The sequence below is a fragment of the Lingula anatina genome, chromosome 4 (assembly GCF_051362555.1).
Source record: "Lingula anatina isolate TDL-2025a chromosome 4, LinAna3.0, whole genome shotgun sequence".
In the NCBI taxonomy this organism is placed as follows: Eukaryota; Metazoa; Brachiopoda; class Lingulata; order Lingulida; family Lingulidae; genus Lingula; species Lingula anatina.
In genome coordinates this window covers 20915288-20934143 of record NC_141770.1, presented here as the reverse complement: position 1 = coordinate 20934143, position 18856 = coordinate 20915288, and the positions used below count along the sequence as shown (strand labels likewise).

At 33.9% G+C, this 18856-nt stretch overlaps 2 protein-coding genes across 6 annotated transcripts in view; one reads left to right on the top strand and one right to left on the bottom strand.

The window, feature by feature from the left end:
• Window positions 1-17619, bottom strand: part of LOC106159317 (thiamine-triphosphatase) — a 29172-nt gene extending 11553 nt beyond the window's left edge. Inside the window, exon 1 of one of the 3 annotated variants that reach the window (XM_013535574.2) lies at window positions 17482-17619. The gene's annotated coding sequence lies outside the window, so the exon portion shown is untranslated. The remainder of the gene's footprint in view (window positions 1-17481) is intronic. The other 2 variants (XM_087010452.1, XM_013535575.2) reach the window with 2 other exon arrangements.
• The window catches only part of LOC106159310 (zinc finger homeobox protein 3), a 92377-nt gene continuing 91116 nt past the window's right edge, over window positions 17596-18856 (top strand). For 2 of the 3 annotated variants that reach the window (XM_013535565.2, XM_013535544.2), the window contains exon 1: window positions 17738-17910. The gene's annotated coding sequence lies outside the window, so the exon portion shown is untranslated. Of the gene's footprint in view, window positions 17911-18856 lie in introns of all 3 variants that reach the window. The other variant, XM_013535546.2, reaches the window with a different exon arrangement.

Here is an 18856-nt window from a genome sequence, read left to right as displayed (position 1 = left end):
CCAAGAGGGAGTTTCTTATCTTTCAACTCTCTCTCTCTCTCCCCCCCCCCCCCCCCCACACACACACACAACTCTCTCTCTCCCCCCCCCCACACACACACATAAACACAACACCACCACCACACTCACACAACCAAATGGGTCTTGCTTATGACAGCAAACGGGATATTGTGGTATAGCAGATGTGCATACACAACTTCTAACACAGGTGAGTCACAGGTGGGCAACTACTGCAATATTATTTCTGAGCATTATGATTGTGCAAATGTGCTCTCTCTCACTCACTCACTCATTCACTAACGTGTGACTTACTCCCTTTCCCTTCTTCTCTCTCTCTCTCTCTCTCTCTCTCTCTCTGTGTGTGTGTGTGTGTTTGTGTGTGTGAGGCTATCCAGGCCTGGTGTCACTATAAAAGGGTGTCTGCTACTTATAGGTGTATTACAAACAACAAGTCAATATGAGTAAAGAGACTTTAAATACCATCTACTTGGAACAATTTCCTGAACTGAGTATACACCCACTTGTACAAGTTCATATGTTTATTGCCAAGGTGAAGATAAACAGAAAGACAATATCTTGGATTATATGACAGTTGCACAGAACTTGCTACCTGATGTAAACCACATCAGCACCCTGCCCCCCCCCCTCCCCCCCTTTCCTTAACCTAGTTGGTATGCAACAAGCTCATTCCAAATTTACTAGAGTCATCACCAAATGTTTCTATTAGGATCAGGTACAAATGTTATGTATTTTTTAAGGGTGAAGGGGGCAATTTTGACAAGGTCATACTCAAGTTGGTCTACTGTCATTTCCCTGAATTGCTGTGAAATTCTGTGGTAAATTAATGGCATTGTTTACAGAATAAGCCTGGGCAACTGTTTCTTAATTGTTAAATCCTAAAAAAAAGATGGTCCTCTAAAGCACATGCAGAAAAAAAATACTTACAATGGCATTTGCCTTAATCTGAAAATTCTTCAGGAAAATTACAAGTAATGACATGGCATGTGAATTTTGAAAGGAAAATTTGCTAAGTATGAGTATTTCACTAGAAAATCTTACGCTGTGCACCTTTAAATTGTGAAAAAATATTCAGCATGTTAATAAAAAGCATTTTTGAGCCAGAATCAAAATCATTATGGTAGTGATGTATATCTTTTTTATTATTTCTATAATGAACATACCTGTGCATCAGACCACATATAGACTTTAAGCTATCTCCACAATCAGATAATTATAGTTTTAAAAAGTTACTGTGCAAGTGTTTGTTTTTTTAATGATATATATATATATATATATATATATGTTTTTCCTGTACGAGTATATATATATATATATATATATATATATATATATATATATATATATATATATATATATATATATATGATAAAAAAGAAATAAAGAACAGCAGTTTTTTTCATTGCATCTTCAGGGGGTTTCAACCTCCTGACGATTGGGCATACCTTCTGGGTATGCTCACGAAACTCAGAGTTGGGGTTGATACATGTCTAGTGTTTTATTTATTTATTTTTTTATTTTAATTGTGCATACATGCTCTGGACAGTTGAGGACTCTATACCACACGTACGCTTGTTATATATATATATATATATATATATATATATATATATATATATATATATATATATATATATATATATATATATCTTATACTGAAATAACATATATGTATGTAACGCACACATATTATGAGATTGGTTGTGTAGAGAGCCTATAAAATGTATCTGTAAAATATTTTAGTACTCAATAAAGTATAAATGAGAAAAGTTTATCAACTTTTCTTTTGCTCAAAAACTGGTATAAACATATTTTAATTAAATAGGGTCGTCAATGAGAAATACCTTCAATATAAACTACAGACAAATTTTTCAAAAGCATTTTGTTGACAGCATTATTCAGTTATTTCCTTAACAAAACCAACTTTGCATTTATTGTAACATGCTTCATTAAAATATTTAAATGGATACATTGTTTGCAAACCAGCCTTTTTGCCACAAACTTGTGTAACTGTATTATTATTATTATTATGCCTACATATGTTCCAACAGCAATAATTTAGATACTTACAGAAAAGATCTTGTAACTACTACTTTTGGCCTTTTACTACAAAATAATCATGCATGTTTGGAATCTGGAGTCAATATAATTAAGGACCCAGTGAACTTCACCAAAAATCACTGTTACATAATTCTCAATTGTATATGATTGGTGTTATGTAACTTGAAAACTGAAAATATTTGGTAACTGAAGATAATGATAGAAGAATGCTATGCACTGTGGTTAATATGATAATATTGGGGGAACTAATTATAATGTCCATGTGGTGAAAAACTGCAGTTGTTATACATTGCTATTAAATGTGCATAAAACATGCATGATAAAACAAATAACTCATGATTTTTGCCTGCATACTTACTGCTTTGTAAACAGCTCCAAGTATTATACATTTTAACACATACTTTTTTTTTTTTTTACAAAACTGAAGATGGTTCTAACTTGATAAATTCTCAGGGCCTGTCTTTGTCAATTAAATGAATCAAGGTGATTAATCGAATTAGTATCTTTTAGAAAGTCGTGGAGAATCAATACTCTGTGTCATTTCTAGAGCTGTTAATTGCAGAGAGTTTTCCTGGAGTTTTTAAGTCTGGGCGAGAAATGGCCGTACACTCAGCGGTCACTTGTTGACGTGTTCACCTTCAGTTACTGGTATACAAGTGGGCATTCGTATGCCCAGGATGGTCACATTGGCCTTAGGAGACCAGACAGAGGTAAGAATTCAGACAGAGGTCTAGACAAATACCAGTAGTGCTATGCCAAATCTTATCACAATGTGTACATATAAATACAGTATGCTAGTGACGTAACCAATCCACCCAAACAAATCACAGAGAAGAAAAATACTAAAATTCAAGGCAGATATGAGGCCAAACGTGTTAAGTAGACACAATGCTACTTCTGATCTCAAAAATTAGGTTACAGGTTGATAAGATGAATTAAGAAACTGATTACACGAAGTAAAGGTTAGATAGCTAATTATTATGTAGACATGTCACAATAAAATGACCTGACCTGACCTGACCTCTGACCTGACCTGACCTGACCTACATGTATATTTCATATGGTTCCAATAAGTTTGAAGCATTAGAGAATATTCAAAGGGAGTTGAAGTTCTGAGTTTGACTGGTACTCTAGTCCTATAAATGATTCCTGCAAGCCTTACTAAGCAGGATCTTTATTTTATTGATACTGACAAAATTTAACGCAAGTATCAAAATCACAAATACATAATAACATTGAAAATATCATATTTTGGAGAGATCTTATGAGGTGGGTGAAGAAAAAATTACTTTGTCCCTTATCCCCCCCCCCCCCCTTCCCCATCCCTGTTTGGACTTATAGTATGAAAATGTGTTCTTAAAAATGAAGGTTACTCATGTAAAGCAATTTTGTAATTGATGAACATTGTATGATTTGAATATGAAATACTAAGAATATTTTACAATATTAATTAGAAAACATTGTAATGCTGAATCATACATGGAAACATAAGGGTAAGAGAATGTAACAATTGTTATTTGCATCATACAAACTTTTCAAATGATAGTGAAATATTTTTAAAGGAAGTTAATAATTGAGCAAAGTTTTGCTGACCTCGATGAATATGACCCAAATCTATTTAAACAGAATGTTTCTGCTAAAGACAATCTTAAAATTAGTGGGATAAACCCTTTTAATAAGGTAAGGTTTTTTAACAACATATTTCACCAATTCCCAACTTCACAATAATTTTCAGCCATTAACAAAGAGAGAAAAAAAACTTGAAATATACCTGCAACCTTACTGTAGGTATAACCTTTGAACAAAAAAATATAGCTGGTTTCAAATTGAAAATTGGAGGTTTATCTAAAAATATTAAAGTTATTAATAATGACCTGTCTAAATGCAATGGTTGGACTCTACTTGCCATCCACTAATACCATACCATACCATACCATTCCATTGATTAGTTGCACCAAACCTTAAACAAATTCATACTTATATCTGGCTTCTGTCATTTGGCAAATGAGCTTTTATCAATCACATTTAAATGAAAGATAACCTTCAAGTTGCAGCACCAACATTAGTTCATAAAAATACAGTGCCAGCTATAGAAAGACGAGAGAGTGGATACATACACAATGGCCATTTTATGGCTAACTCTAGCTACCTTTTTTACTTCGAAGTCCTTGTTACATGTAGCTTTTTGCATAATTGTCTTAGATATCTATGTAAATTTCCATTTGTAAGCTGTAGCCAAATACCTATTGACATGTTCAGCAATTTATTTTTTATAAAACCAAAAAAGATGACTGGAATTGAATTGCAATCCCTCCTCCCCCAAGTTAATTACTTTATAAATGTAAGTGATAGTAAAACTCAGACAAAAAACAATATATTAAAGATATTAAAAATACTTGTGAAATTAAATTAAAGATAAATTTTTTGAAAACTGAAAAAAAAAAAATTTTTCTTTGTCAAAATATGTTGATAGAGAAAATCTTTTACTCAAGCACATCACAATCTCTCCTCTTTCCTGCACCGAGCCTCACTGCCCCCCCCCAACAACCCCCCCTCTCCCAAATTTGTATTTTAAGTATCCAATTCTGAACCAGTGATGAAAAAGAATCTACAGATTTTTTTGAAGGGCACTGTAGAATTCTACAAAATATGTAATAATTTTCATTAAGAAAAAAAAAAGCTGAAGCAGCTATGTTAGCAAGGATCTAATTACAGAGCAAGACCTCAGGCCAACGACAAATTAGAGGATATGAAGAAGAGAAAAGTACTTTCCACACGAGTGCAAAAAAAGAATATGTCGACCAGTGGGATTCTTGACAAGACACACGTCTTAGGGTTGAAGATTTATCGATTTTCTGGGGATGTGTGGCTGGGAGAGGGAAAAAAAAGGGGGGGGTGCAACGCAGTAGTTATGCTCACCTTAATTGCCCCATAATTAGCCTGGCCTTTGCATGTAATAACCATGCAGTTCTGGCTTGACGGCTGTTTGTCATATTGAACAGAGAGATGAGAAATTAGACCATTACCATCCTCGCAATCTGCACAGAAGTGCCTTCAGAATCAATACCCTAGTCTACCTCTGTTAATTACTGCCTTTGCTGCTAATTGCAAATTTCCCCTCGTCAAAGTTATTACTTTTCTCCTTCTAAAGACTGTTGCCAAGGTGACTCGAATGAGCACGGGGAGAGAGGAAATGGCAGCACCTCGGTAACCTCAAATCAAACATCCCGAATTGGCCATGTAGAAAAATGTACAACGCTGGGTGCTGCCGTTGTCTTTGAGCTGTTTACAACAGGTTACATGTATAGAAAAAAAGAGTATTGATTCAGTAGAGAAATTGCATTGCAATAAAAAAAAAAAGGTTCCACAGAAGAATATGGAGGACATTGTAGTTACAATGCTGACTGCATTTCTCCTTTCTTCTTCTATCCATTTCATTTTCATCTCATGCTTCAGAAAAGACTTTCTGCACTGCCCTCACTCCCTGAGCCCAATACAGATAACAGACAAAAAAATTTCACAGAAAAAGTCAATGAATTACTTTGAATGCAATTCTACACACAGTCACCACAGTCCTTTGGTTTTTGCAATTTTTTAAGAAAATGTAAAAAAATACTAAAGGCAAAAATAACAAGTATTATGAGCACATTGTGCTATCCTTAGTCCTCTTCTTTAAAAAAATTGAAAGGATTTTTTTTTTTGGTACTGATGAAGACCCCATTCTAACACAGTGCCAAAGTACATGTTCGGTTTTTCACAAGCTGGTTTCTGGGAAAAAGTACTAATTTTTATTACAATGAAAACCCTATACATTGTATTCATTGTCACATGATGAGTGAAATTCTTTTTTTACCAATGAAAATTTTATTGTTAATTTTTTTTTCAAATTTTATTTTTTCTAAATTTATTTCTCAATTTTCTGCATTGTGTGGCTTTTAAAACCAATGAGCAGTTCAGGGGCATATGTTCATCAAGTCATAATCTACAACCAAAATATTACTTGTGAAATAAGTCTTACCTCAATTGCCTGTCAAATGGTGGCTTAATCTTTTTAAATTCTGTGCAAAAACTACTACAATAAAAATTTTGATTTCCATCACATACAGAGTACATAAAGTTCTAAAAGAACTTGAACTGATTTTTTCTTCTTCTATACCCTTAATTAAACTAATTAAAAGGTATGAAATATATTTCATGAATTACAGGAAAATGCAGGTAGTGTTATTGTTTTATTTAAATAAAACTGTCAAAATATATATTTTGGAAATTACACACAGATTAACGTAAACTCAAAATAAACATGACATAACTTTTAGATGGAAGGATTCTTCATTCCCTTCCTTGTTACAAATGTAAAGAGAATTGCCTACTTTTTTGTATTTTTATCTGCATTTATACTAACTTCACTCGGGTTTCCACTCATTCATACCACAAAGCCATCATACACTTGTATGGATTAAAAGAGCACATTCAAACTAAAACCATCTTTCTTTGTCAATTTTACCCAATCCACCTTTCCTCAATCATTTCTACCTTTTCCTCATCCATTTCATTAATCATGCAAAATTACAATCTTTTCTATTGCATCATTACAAGTTATTGTACGGGGTCGAGACAGCAACACTAACAACCACTTCGCCATTATAGTCATCACTGTCAGGCAAAATGCCATAACTGTACCAGGGCACCACTGCCACGCACGACCATTTTTTTCTAATTTCGCCCTGTGATGAGATTTTAATCCAAACTAATAGCTGTGACTGAAAGTTGACTAGGGCATGAAAATGCTTTAGTCTCCTGTTTATTATTCTGGTCAAATTGCTTAATTATCCCTGTGCATGATTAGCAACCTTCAGCAAAAAACAAAAACGTCTAAATGGCTGCCACAACATGACCGATATAAAGGCCACCTTTCATTCTCGCGCGAGATAAGGGGGTCGAGCGAAGTAATTATGCATAAATTTGCTCTCATCAGCACTGATCAGTGCACAAGATTAGATGGAGATGAATTGCTCCACTTCACCTGCCATTTTTCTACCTGCTAAAGGCTACAAAGAACAGTAGAAATATTAAAAAAAGAGAATTATTTTGCATAATTTAATTCTATAAATAAATAAATAAATAAATAAATAAATAAATAAATAAATAAATAAATAATTTGCTTACATAACTGGTGACCAAAAAAACTCATTCTGTGGAAAAAAACTACTCAAAGATGCCTTAAAAGATACCAACATATTTGTATAAGAGAAGAAATTTTCCAAACTTTACTTCTGAATTCATGTTAAATTGAAAGGCATTAAAATTGCATGCCGAGAACAATTTTTGAAAATTTAAGAAGTTAGTGCCATTTATTTTTGTTGGCAAGGCCTCATTTATGTTGAACTTTACCATAAATACTGGTATCTGCCTAACTCGACTATACAGATTCCTCCCCTATAAGGATATGTGTGCAATATCATGTTAATGGAAGATATACATACTAGTACACTAGGGATGGATCTTATTCTTTTGCAGTAGACAAAAACTATATCTGAGGTTTACAGTTAAAGGTCTAAAAATAACAACAGAAGTAACCTTATCCAAAATGTATGATATTGTCATAAAATCAAAAAAAAAAAAAAGTTTTAATTCACTTTTGGAGATCATAAAATCCAATTCATCAAAGGTTTGGTGAAAAAGTCTTGGATTACACAAAAACTTATGCTGACACAATCCCACCCTATCATGTATTTTTTTTTTTTTAAATCATGTTGAAATTATCATACAACAATTCTTTAACTGATCAAATATATTTGATCAATTAATTTTTCTTTGCTCAACTTTATCAGTAAAATATGATAATAAAAGGTTTATACCATTCTTTACAAATCAGAGACAGTGACATACACAAAGATAAAAATTACAAGGTGACATCTGACTGAAAAACAAGTTTATGAAGGCCATTTTATTAGAATTGATGAATTGACTTTAATACATTCCAATCAGTGTAGAAACCACCATTTCCTTTTCATGACATTTCAATGCTTTTCAATAACACAGCATAAATAGCAATCAGATAAAAATGTTCCCACAACTTTGTTCTCGAGACTTTTTATTGAGACATTTTCGAGAAAACACAAAAATGCCATCATTCTGTGGCTGCCTAAACTTTAATTTGTTTAAAACACTGCTCAAACACAGTTTCACTTGATGCATGTGTACATGTATATATGGTGTACAGATCTTTTAAATCACCTTTTCTCTTACTCAGTTTTTGCTGGTTGTAATCTGGTAAGGAAATGAATTCCTGCTGAATTAAGGCTGGAGATTAACACTGTAGTCCAGGAGAGGATTTGATCAGCCCTGTTACATCATTCTCAGATACAATGTTATTTACACACACACACACACACACACGCACACACACACATATACGACCTAAATAAGTATGAACAGAAAAATATTACTAGAAACAAAGGAACTACTCACTGACCTTTGTTTATGCACGAGACACGTGAAATGCATTTTTTAAAAAATTCATATTGTCATTATCATTATTCTTTGAAAAACATTAACATTATTAAAATTTTTGGCAGAAGTAGGACGGGGGGGGGGGGGGGGGGGGGGGGGGGGGGGGGGGGGTCATCTACTGCACACCACAGGTAGAGTCTACTAAAACACTTGTACCCCCTATTCCAAGAATTTCCCTGGAGAGAGCAGCTTGAGAGACATGAAATATTGCAGTACAAATCAATCCAATTTTAGCTGTTGTTTCAAAGAAACCACTGGTATTATTGTTACTTCAAACAAGGAAGCTTGTTTAAGAAGAGGACAGGGGGAACAAGGAAATAAATACCACCTGCAGATTTAAAGATAAAAGGCAAAGGTGCGTCTTTTGTGTTTAAAATAAAGGGAAATTAGTTTCTGTTTACTAGTAGGTATGTCACTTTGAGACCATCTTAACAAGGTCAGTATTTGAAATAAAGAAATCTTGCATAGTGAACAGTGAAAGATGACAAGGAATCTGTTTTTTTTTTTTTTTTTTTTTTGAACTATCATATATGTGAAAAAATGATAATAATAAAAATAAAAACAAAAAATTAACACAAAGGGATGAGATAAAAACAGTAAAATTAAAGACAAAAGACTTGAAAGAAGCATCTGATTGCTTTACCCTTTGGAAAAAGTTTCAGTCGTCCATAATTCAAGAGACAGGTAGAGATGGTAGGGAATGGTAATATCTTGTTCAAGTTGGATGCAGAAGGGTCCAAGAAATTCCCCGCGAGTTGGGTGAATAATAGGTATGGTAGAATTTGGTTACACACAGTCTTTGCCCCCCTGAGGACCTTTTGAAGGTATGGTGCAGGGACCAGTATCAGAAAAGAACTTCAGGCAGAGACAAGGAGCTTATAATAAGGTATCAACTTTAAGGCCAAAATTTTAGTCTACCTAAAATTCAGGATAAATGTGCAGTAGCCCACTAAAATAAAACAGCTTTTGGTCTAAAATACTAGACATCTCTTTCTTGGCACAATTTATTTCAGTTAAGGTAGATAGATACATTAAGATTCATTTCTTTATCTGCTTAGAGAATGTAGAAATTAACCTTGACATGTTATGAGACAATGCTGTCACATCAAAAATACAGCGTGGTGAATTTGGTAATTCAAGCTGATGACACAACAGCAGCATTTTTTGTGATAAAAATTGCGTTTTCGTATTCAAGCAGATCCCCTTACCTGGGCAGCTTTTCAGCACCATTTAAACGCCTTTTTACTTTCAATTAGAAGTACTATACGATCCGTTGCCAGGGATTTTTTGAAAGGCTCACTTTTGATTTTATCGGTAAAGAGGCCAAATAGTGCTTTTGTTTGATGGAACATCACACATTTGTCATCAACCATACCAATTTTCATGATGATATTTGACTTAGTTATGGAGTTACACCACAAGCCGATTACTGTGTTACATCAATTTAAAAAGCAGTTAATTTAACAATAAATAGGGGCAGAGCTTTCAGGCAAAGTGCGTGGTTTGGTGAATCAAACTATCAAAAGGGGAGTTCTTGCTCTAAAAGTGTTTAATTGTATTGTACTTATATCTATTTTATATAAAAGAAATGGGAAAAAGCCATTTTCGCTATTTTAACAAATATCTATCCGTCATAAGTGAACTACAACAATTTAACAGATCAGACCAACTTGCAGTAAAAAGTTTTTTGAGAAACCTGTCCCTGAAGGTATTAAATCTATGGCACAGAATTCATGGCTACAGACCTGTGGGAGCATATTACTAGATTAAAAAAAAACCTAAGTTCTCATCACTGACATTGTATTCTAGTACAATGACCTGGGTGAAGACAAGATAGATTGGTTATCTAAGCTCATTAAACTTTCATTTTTATGGTACAATGGAAAATCTAATTTTTTGGCATGTTATTGCTTTAACTGAGAAACAAGAATTGCACTGGTCTTTTAGTATTTTTCTCCCTTCAAGAATGTCCCTAGCACCACTTCAGACCAAGAAAACAATTAACATATTGCTTAAGCATTTACAGCAGTTAATTATTCATAATAAATCAAACAAGTACAGATGTGAAATGGAGAGTTAAAAAAGTGAGGCGCCAGACCAAAATAACCAAAAACACATTTCTTCTTAATGAGATGGAATAATTAAATATTTTCTCTGATATCTGCCTAATTAATGTTCAAAGGCTGGTGTCCTTTAGTCAGTTTAATTGCAGATGTTAAACCCGTTGCTCGTAGATACTGGAAAGTGAACTGAGAGAATTCATAGCAAACAAAGGTCAGTGGCCACAGAAATATGTAAGACACTTAATGCAAAGGATAAATTGGTGCACAAATGAAAAAAATTACCATGCAAATAATTAAGAAACTGGCTGGAGTGTATGTCCACTTCAAAAGGAGAAGTCTTAATGAAATTCTATGAAAAACTTTAAACAGGAGAATTATTAGTAGTCTGATAAACTTATTAACCCCGTCTAGAGAAAGAGAACTTGCTTGTGTACATTTCTTGAAAGAGGCTAGTTTATTATGTGTGGATACCTTAAATTACAGTTTGGCTGCTCAATTAATATTTTATGGCCTGTTTTGATGGCAAGACTGACCTTTTTATTCTGATACTAAATGAAAAATATGTCATTTACTAATATACAGCTCGATGATACCACTGTCCAAACTTCTACACGCAAAAGTTCAAATGTATCTGAGTTTCAGTTTGTTTTAAAAAATGAAGAAAGGTTAACATCAAAATCATAAGGAAAGCTTGGAAAAATGCATGGCACTGCCACCACTAGCATCATGTGGTAAAAGGAACTGGACTATTAAGACCCGGGAAAGTTTATACCACTTTCATATCATATAAGTTGCAAATTAATATTCTGAAAGACTTATAAAAATGACATTTTAATGCAAATTTTAATTCTAAAACAAACTGATGGTGTGTTCATTCAAACTTTACCTTGAAAAAGCATCAGAGGAGACACACAAATGCTTTAGAGAAAAGTTAGGGATTTTTTTTCAAAGAAAAATGCACACCTTTCAATTCTGCACATCATAACACAAAACATATGGTGGGGTAGACTAGGATGCCAAGAATAATTTAAAAAACATTAAAGATAAAATAACATTAAAGATCAAATGACATGAAATTGTTCATCTAGACTGTTGTCAACATTATATTACTCAAAATGCATAAATCCATTGATTGATATGTTATTAACAATTAACACCAGAAAAAAAGGAAAGTGAGGCTAAAAAAAAAAAAAAATTAAGAATATGAGTAAATATCTTGAAGCTTAAGCTAGCGACTGCCACTGAAATTGGGTTAGATCATTCTTCATTGTATGCATACATTTCTGAAATATGGCTACTCTACTGCAGTAGTTGTTGAGATAATATATACATATATAAGTAAATACCTGTAGACATGAAACAAGTTAGCTGACAAAAAAAAATATGTATTTCCTTGTGCTTCATTTTTTGAAAGACTGTCAACTTACTGAAATAAAACAACTTGGCTATTTCCTCTTTATATCTGAAGTAGTTATGGAGACATAAGTGTACATGTTTAGAGAGGAAACAAGTCAGCTGACAAAAAATCTAAGAATTTCTTTATGTGCCATTTTTGAAAAATTTGTCAACTTGTCGAAATAAAACAACATGGTAATTTACCTCCAATACATCTGTAGTAGACATTGACATTGAGACAAAATGTGCAGGTATGGTATAATTAATCTTTTAAAAAATTCCTGGAATATCTCTTTATATTTTTTGCATAATTTTTCAAAGACTGTCAACTTGTTGTAATCAAACAACACAGTAAACGCATGAAACAGCGAAGAAATCATCCCTACACTTTCCACTTCTAATAATTACTTTAGCCAAAAATATTTGGAATAAAATCAAATTATGTTGACAATCCTGTTGCCATGATTTCCCCTGGTTACATTGAAAAAAGTGCATAGATTTGTTTCTTTCCCTGTGTCTGGGGTCCCTGATCAATTATCAGTATATTGGGAGATATTTGCCAGCAAATCCAATAGGTAATTGCTTTAAGGGGAGATCAATGACTCAAATAATAGTAGGCCTTGCTCTTAAAAACCAGGACTTGTAGTATTTATAGAAGATTCACAATGGTCAATTTTGAAGAAGTTGTCAATCCATAACCAATATACCACTTACTGGGAGCAAAATATCTGGTGGTAGTCTTGTGAGAGAAGGATTATACCTTAAGGACCACCCAACCATTTCAACAAGACATTAAAGCAGATAGAATTGGTAGAAATTCATGCCATTCCATTTGATAATATTGGAAAATAAACTGCATGACTTAATACTACATATAAATAAATATGCATGGAAATTTCACATTCATTTTTTAATGTACATTCAAATGTACATGTGAAGTGTACAGTTAACGTATTTAGTGTTCAACGGCATCATTATTTTAAATGTACTGGGTATCCAACTTTATACTGCTATATGCTGTAAGATGATGCATTAAATTGATACAGCTGAGAATTGAAAACCATTAAGTTTCCTGGCCTCATCAAGATAAAATATTGACAAACTCTTTGACCCCACAAGATAAAAGTTGGAATACTCTGAAATGCTTTTTGATGTTTTAGAAACATCTGTAATTTTCTATATGATAAAATGTTAAAGGATAAATGCATAAAAACCACCTCATTTTTAACCAAAGTAATGCACTTCAACCAAAAATAAAATATATCTTAAGCAAAGCTAACATGTAATAAAATACTACTCCTATTTCTCTTTCTCCACTCTTAAAAAAAATTAATAAAAAAATAAAATAAAATAAAATAAAATAAAAAATGCATGTGTACACACACCCTTTAAAGTTTCCAATAAAGCAAGAGTGGATTCCCAATAATGCACATTCCACTAGTTTCTAATATAACTAAAATACAGTTGACATGCCAAGTCATAAACCAAATTAATCCTTCATTCTGCCAAAAAATGGATTTAAAACTGCACCTTCTTCAAATTTTTTGGTAGTAAATTAATTCATCTATTCAAGCGCTATTCATCTGTCCCTCCACAGGCCCGTAGCCAGCAATTTTAGAGGGGGGGTTCGTTTTCTGAAAAAGTGGACCTTTTAGTATAAAATCCTCAGGTACATAGATCAAATTGTACCCAGAGTGGACCTTTTCCCAGCAAAAAGGGTGGTTCTTTCGAAACCCCCCGAACCCCCCTTGGCTACGGGCCTGCTCCAGTTCATAAAGGTCCGCTAAATGACGTAGTACTGCATGGGCATTGCATAGTCATCACTCTCACTCCCATGATGTATGGATGTATTACTGCGTACACAACTGCATACTTACTCAAAAGAGACTGCTGAGAGATATATAAAGCACAGAAAAAAAGCAGAAAATATCTGTTCAAAAGTCATTTTTTGGAGAATTATGAAATGATGTCCTTTGATTTTTCCACGTTATACTATTTGAAACTGTATGGTAGTGTTTGGTCAGATTTTGGGGCAAAAAATTGACTTTAAATGCATCTTCAAACAAGATAAAACATCATCAGGCTTCAGCATCCTCACCAGATTAAGCATTACAGAAACCACAAGACAAAACAGAATAAAAGTAATGAACCCTCAAAGAAATGTATCATGAAAGCCTTGTATCTCCCCCACCCCGTAAGATATATGACTGTCAAAAATCCACTGGATAATAATAATAATAATAATAATAATAATAATAATAATAATAATAATAATAATAAAATCATGAAAATTGGTCTTTCTCTGGAGGGAAGAATTCTCATTCAACCCCAAAGTGATAACCCACTCATTTACTGACCGTTCACCAAGGCAAGCTAAAGTCCCTGGACAAAATCTGCAAATTATTCCCTTCAAGCTTCAAGGTAAAGCCTAACCATACATTTGTAAATATCTATGATAGATACCTCAAATTTGGGTACAAAAAGGAGATATCTCACATTTCTTTTTCAGAAATTGAAAATTGTACATAAAAACATTTATTTATGCTTGAATAATTTTTTAAGGGCAAATAACTCACACATAGATTTTAGAAAACAAAGGTCTAAATATCTTTTTGAAAACTGGGCTACCACAACAATTGTTTAAGGTTCATTAACCAAAATCAAATCTTAGCAAAAGAAGCTGATACTCTAAATTTCATATGCCTTACCTCATGAATCTTCCGATGACGTCAATTTAATCTGTTACATTCATTTTTCTTTTTAAATGATGAAATTTAGCTAACATTCCAAATCCTTAATCACTATCTTCTGATCAGGCACAGCATAATTCTTTTTAATCAATAATTTTGTTACCTCCACACAGCAGTTAATATCTGATGTTCTTGGGTTTGGTAACAATTTTACTTATAATAACATATACTGGGGTAGCGTTAGCAATTTTTTTCACTTAGCCAAATTACCACTTTTTTGTCAATTTGTTATCCAAATGGCTTTAATTTGACTAAAATTAGTCAAATCAAGCCCTTTTTGTTTAGCCAATTTAAGTCAGTTTTAACATTAGGGTAAATTGGCGAGTGTTAGTGCTACCCCAGATATATCATTTTTTTATTTAACAAGTTATAGTAATCATTTACAATCCTTAATCAGAACAGTCTTCTTCAAATCTTATCAGACACACCACAAATCTATTCTAATCGATAATTTTGTTAGCTCCACAGAGCAGTAATATGACGTTCGCAATGGTTTTGACATATCTAACGTAGCCCAGCTATATATTGATCTTTATTTAAGCATGCTAAATGATGTGTTGTAAAAAGAGGCATAATGAGAAGGCACCTAGCAGACCATTCAGCTTCTACAAACATTTACATAAACTGACTAATATATATCTTCATTTTACCATTTGCTTAAAATTGCCAAATTTGATATAAGAAATAAAATTGAGAAATCATAATGCTCTTGGCTTTTTCCAATGGTAAGATTAGTGCACAAATAACATATAAATAATTAATAAGGCCATCCTCATATCTAACAAACCCAGCCTGTCTTGAACAACTCCCCACCTAACCTATTGGCACAACTAATGCACTGGTGCACCTAACGCACTATAAAACACCTGTATGCATTAAAAAAAATACACAAGTGCCCTTTCTGCTGTCTACAGAGAAGATTCAACATATGTGCATTTAATACAAGATGCTGCAATGTCCTGACATAGAATTCATACACATGCCTGTTGAGCATTAATCTTTTTGTATATCTAACCATATGTCCAAACCTCTAGAGGCTATTGCAGAGCCTTATTTAGCATTGCTTAATTTATATCATTTTCATTTTTATAATGGTTTCTTATTTAAGTATTACCTTGTGCAAGGAGGATTTTATTATTTCCAAGAACAGCAGTGTTTAAAATGTGTGTGTTACATAAAATGCCAAATATGACTGTTAATTATCAATAATCAGAAGGACAAGAATCAAGCTTTACAAAATTGGTAGAAAGGACACAGGATGAATTACTGTTACAAAATAATCGAACTGCTTTTGATTACATCCTTAATATTTTAGCTAAATGATCAATGCAAGCTTCACCTTATTACTTCATTCATATTGATATATTCAACATTTTCTGGATCATTAAAAAGTTCTTTTCTCATTATGAAAGTTGATACAGAAGGGGTGGTTACATATGTAGTTTAGTTTAAAGGTATCCCATACTGTACATGATTTTTTTGACCAAATTAAATTTTCCTGAGGGAAAGAAAGAAAAGATACAAAAAGTAATGTTCTACTACTCGTGAATCACTGATTGACCCCTTTTGCTATTTTTTACCATTTTAATACATCAATTTAGTTGTTAATGACATTTTAATACAATAATTTAGTTGTTAATCACTTAGACAGCCATGTCTTCCTGTACATTTTAGAAGGGCATAACTACATCAGGTACTTTTATTTGAAGGGTTCTATTGTTTTTAACATTTGAATTATTATGAAAGACAAGTTAGTCTGCAGAATGCGTAGACAGTTTGTTATATAAAGATTTAATACCTATATTGTGTGCTTTTCAAGCATTGTCAGGTATCAAATTAATTTTTTCTACCCCCAATAAATTGTTCAGCAAACTTTTATATCAATAAAATTGAATAATGAAAATCGATCAATCAAAGAAAAGTGTAATGTTGTAGCAAAATATGAGGGGTGTCACACGAATGATGTCAATGTTAAACATGCCAAATATATGCACTATTGCACTGAATTGTAGCAATTTGGGAGGAGAAAACACCAAGCTCGACCGGGATTTCAACCTGGGACTCTCGCAAACTGTGCGACTGCTCTTACCAACTGAGCTACCGAACCCAGGCAAAACGTGACTGCTCTTACCAATTGAGCTATTGAGCCCAGCCCAACCCCACTATACAGAATTAAACAGACAATAAATTCATATCTTCTAGGTTGTATCTCTCAAATTTGACTTTTGAACTTCAAATAATTATTAGCCTGTGCATTTTGAAAAAAATTGAAGGGACTTTCATTTTATTTGACAGTTATCAGTAGAATACACCTGGGATATGTACCTACTGTACATATGGCAATGGATACTGTGAAATATTTTACTTTTCAGCATTATCCATGTCATGTGCTCCACGAGAAAGTGTTCTGACAGCATGTATTTGCTATAGGAATAAAAGGAAACAACAAAACCATGTAACGTGGCGTATTAAAACAGGTGTCTTTTGGATTTGTTATTCTATTGCAATGAAAGTTTGGCATCTGTCACTTGTCAGATGACATCCCGGCCGGCAAAACTAATAGCACTCCACCCGTGCACTTGAAAGCAATGTCACGCCATTTCCAGACAAATGGAACAATTAAAAGCATCCTTTATGCTATCGATGTACTAATTTCTCTTCTTACAGGCTTACATACTTACTTTAAGGCGAAAACCCGGAGAAGATCACTTTCTCAAGGGCGCCGCCATACCAATCCCACAATTCTCTTCCTCTTGGGGGCCTTTAATTGGGACATGCGCATCGCGGTCCAATTAATTTTGAATAATTAATTAGCACAATAAAACACTTCTCATTCATGTTATTTTTAGCCGAGGCATTAAGTCGCTGTCTGAGAGCTTGCTCTAAGCTGTCGAAGGCGAGTTTAGCTGTGGACAAGCATCCACGACGAGAAATTTCCAGCGGGAAGTGCAAATACACTGCGTAAGTCAGGCCTAACGAGTGTAATGAACTTTTCGCTCTGGTATTTTCCTTGTTGATCTTTCATTGGCAGTGCACGCCGTAATTACCAAAGCCGTGTAATAATTAGTCGCCATGTTTGGCAACTGCTCCAGGAGTCAGCAGATGTAGCAGTAAGTATTTTATGGCATATTTAGAGGTAGACGTAGTGACAGGGTAGTACTCTACTAGATATCGAGAGTATTGATTGATTGTTGAATGGTGCCCTGGTTTAGCGCGGAGTTAGGAACTCGTGGGTGACCCAGCGCGCCGGGAGAAGCGCCGCGTCAGGTTGCAACCCGATCGTGGGCGCCCATCATATGAGGATCTCGCGGTCTTTGTTGACCGCTTAACACCGGTCGCGCCGGGGGGACTCGTACGCTCCGCGCGACCGTCGTTGTACTCCCGTGTAAACTGCGGTAGAGCCCTGTCATCAGTGGTGACACGTTATATTTGTTGAATGTGACATAGAAATCGATGAGAGACTTTCCTCAGACAGTTTGTCTCTGTCGGTCCCCAGTGACATGCTGGGGGTTCCCTCAGAGACAGTAGTTTGTAATACCAAACGCAGATAACTTTGGCTCTGGTGCAGTTCAGAGAGGTTTTTGGTTTCCGGGATATTTTTAGTATAAATTCACATGTTGATTTTATAGTTTGACCTTTGTTTTTATTGCTGCTTTAACCATCCCTAGCTTTTGATGTTTTCATTATTGTTTATTTATTATTATTAACTTGTAATGGTGGGAATGATAATCATTATTATTTTTTTGTCATAACCATAGGGATTCTGAACTTTTCCCCCCATGCCAATTCTTGTAAAATGAATTGATTATTTTAATTCACATATAAGCATAATGTTAAGACATGCATCTACACATAACTCATATTAAATCCAATACAGTCACCAAAAGGTCAGGCAATTAGAAGGTTTCATCTAGCCACATAGTCAATGTAAGAAGTCAAATTTAGGTAGGATCATGTTGAAAAAAAAATTGGAAAAAAAAGAGGCCGTACTGGTTTTTTATGGTCTCATATTTTGTTCCATTATCTCCCTTTGTCCCAAGTGTCAGTGTATCCCCT